At 33.8% G+C, this 3,191-nt stretch overlaps 1 protein-coding gene across 2 annotated transcripts in view; it reads left to right on the top strand.

The window, feature by feature from the left end:
• The window catches only part of mlf2 (myeloid leukemia factor 2), a 6,763-nt gene extending 5,796 nt beyond the window's left edge, over positions 1 to 967 (top strand). For both annotated transcript variants that reach the window (XM_014024483.1, XM_014024484.1), the window contains exon 9: positions 497 to 967. The gene's annotated coding sequence lies outside the window, so the exon portion shown is untranslated. The remainder of the gene's footprint in view (positions 1 to 496) is intronic.
• Positions 968 to 3,191: the final 2,224 nt, after the last annotated feature.

The raw sequence follows: 3,191 nt of genomic DNA, 5'->3' as shown, positions 1-3,191 counted from the left end.
ACACACACACACACACACACACACACACACACACACACACACACACAAAGGCACTGAGAGCAAACATTTTACTGGGAACTAAACTGGGGTTTTTTGTGCAAATATTCAGGCATCCAGTAATGAACACTTTCTACCAGCAGTATATTCTAATTTAGTTATGGGGATTGCTAGATGGACTTGAGCAAATGTCAACTGCAGCAAAAATCTCTATTTTCACATGTTTTGTACTTTAGCCAGTGCTAATTCAACTCATCTTGGCAACACAAGTCACACAGTTTATATTTTTATCCATGTGTTTTATAGGAGAGTATTTCTGTGTGGTATGTCTGAAAGTCTCTATCTTTCAGCGTTCATTTTGAATTTCTTGACCCATTTTTCTTGGTGTTTTTGGGCCAATCCTCTTGTCTTTCATWTCATGTTAAACACTTTCCTTTAGCTGTACTATAAGAACAATTCCTTCGAAGGTGTCTATAAATGTGTTTCTTTGTCTCTGCAGGCGAACCACTTTGCAATGTGAATGGACGGAAGTAGTTGAGACAGAACTTCCTCGATGCTGTGAAACACGCTGAAGACAGAAGTTGCTGAACGAAACGACTATCCGTCATTAATGTTTGATATGACTGGACTGTCTAAACATGAATACACATTATATACACACACATGCACAAAAACAAAACAAAACACACACTTAATAGTTGCATCTACAGGTCAACTTATTTCCTGTTACACAGATATACAGACACCCCTGTGTAAACTTGGGTGTAACGACACACTTTATATATAGTCATTTTCAAAACTTGACATGCGTCTTTACCCGCTGCACTTCGCTGCTGCAGTAAACATTAATTCTGCTGTACAGTCCATTTTATGTTTGTGAGGGCACTTGTGTGTCTGTGAAATGAATTGTATACTGTTAACTAATTAATCTAACTAAATAAAAGTTCATTAAACATTGTTAGATAATGAGTAAATGTGTCTGACTTGTGTTGTTTGAGATTGACCATTGTTGAATTATAAAAATAATGTGATCTGTTTGCAATCTGCCAACTGTTTCCTGACGTAAATCTGCTGCTTTGTGTTATTAAAAAAACAAACCGATAAAGCAACTCAGTGATTGGTATACTATATTGAGTATATAAAATAAACATGTGCGTCATAAAATTAACAATTTAGAACATTTGCCATTATTGACAATTTTACCTTGCCAGGGGCAGGGCCACAGGGGCATTGGCCCCAGCTGAAATCTGATTGGCCCCCTAAAGTTCGCCTGCCCTGTCACTCATCTGTCCTTTACCTGGGAGTGATGATGGTGGATGCAGTTCCATCTTCAAACACTAGTTGTGCTAACGAGCCAAATAGTAAAGTCCAGACTGAATCAAGTTTACAGAATTCTTGTCTTAAGAAAATCTGAACAATCCTGCAAAAAAAAAAAAAAAAAGATATTTCAACTGACAATTGATGGCTGGATTTTCTCACATCTTGTGTGTTTGAGAATATTTTATCTATGTTCAGTAAAATGTATGAAAAACTTGTGAGGAGAATTTAATCTGCACACCTTTTTTTTCRTACCACTTTACAATAAGACTCCCCTTATAGATGGCTTATAAAGAGTTTATAGATAGGTTACTATGTAAACACTATAAATCATTATTAAATGTTTATTATGCAATAATTAAGGACGAGCAAAAGACCACAAACTGTCTGGTTTCTTACCAAATGAGACAAATATGTTCACGTACGTATTACATCTAAAGATGCTATATTAAACATTTCAGACTAGGTTACTACATTGTAGGTACAATAACGATAAACACATTTTAATATATTATTTTACTGTATTACTGCATTATTAATATTCACAACAGTCAAAGGGACTTACCGTAAAGTGCAATACAGTACAATATTAATGTCAAACATAAATGTCAAAAGTTAGTCGTGAGCATTTTTTAAAACTTTGTGTTGATTATCAATATTTGAAATTATTGTTCAAATGTAACTACTGTCAACAATGATTTATCTAAAAGGTAAAAACGCATGTTAACCAAATAATCCCACCCCATCCAAAATAGTGTACAGTTTTACATTTTACACTAAGGATCCCTATAATATTTGGGGCTATTTATAATGCAGTAATACAGTACAATATTATATGTTAAAATATGTGTTTCCTAATTGTGCTTACAAGGTAGTAAACTAGTCTGAAATGTTTAATACACAAACAGATTTGGCTCAGATATTTGGAAAGAAACCGTACTGTTTATTCTCTTTTTTTACCTTAATGTATAATAAACACTTAATTTATAAAGTGCTCACTGATGAATTAATAATCTAAACTCTTTAAAAGTCATCTACAAGGGGAGCCTTATTGTAAAGTGGTACCCTTTTTTAAAAACGTACATTACAAGTTTTTGAACGTGTGACTGGTTAAATGTTTACACCTTAAACTGGGGATTTGTGTGAAAGGATGTTGAACAAAGACTTGGCCCCTCTTATTATGGCCCCTTGATGGCCCCTTACTCAGAAAAATCCTAGATCCGCCACTGGTTAGAACAAAGGAAAGGAACTAGTTCTTGAGTCTCTCAGTCTTGTTTTCTCTATTTTTATAACATTTAAACATTGACCTGTGCAAGTCTGAGCTCTTTATATGTTTGTGGAAAATAACCCCATCCCATTTTCAAATTAGATGTAAACTTCCAAMCTAAAAATGATCAAAGTTTAACAAAATCTTGGCCAGTTTGTTGGATGTTTAAATGTGACTGTTTGAATTTGTCTTTATAAAAGCAGAGATATATTTACTTAAACCCTTTAATAAGTTTTAGCTGGGAAAAATTTGATTTGGATCAAATTCTTTGTTTTTCTAATGTCCACTATATATAAATTTTAAATTTTATAATGTAACAAACTTGTTTTTATTTATAATGAATATAGTATACCACTTGTTTTTTCAAACTTCAAGTGTATTTTGTGGTTCTGGGAAAAATGGATTTGTTGACAGAAATGTCTCTTGATTATAAAAAATAAGATTTATTGCCAAGACGCATTGTTACAACTGAGAAATAATCTACCAAACACTGATTTTTTTTTACCTTTTTATACTATCATTTCAATCCACTTGAACCCTTTTTGAGTTGTCTGATCAGTGGTCCCCAAACTGGGGGTTTGTCAGAGGGCACTGGGGGTGGGGGGTGGGG

Source organism: Austrofundulus limnaeus, unplaced genomic scaffold, assembly GCF_001266775.1.
Source record: "Austrofundulus limnaeus strain Quisiro unplaced genomic scaffold, Austrofundulus_limnaeus-1.0 Scaffold425, whole genome shotgun sequence".
Taxonomy (NCBI): domain Eukaryota; kingdom Metazoa; phylum Chordata; class Actinopteri; order Cyprinodontiformes; family Rivulidae; genus Austrofundulus; species Austrofundulus limnaeus.
This window is presented reverse-complemented; position numbering and strand designations above follow the sequence as displayed.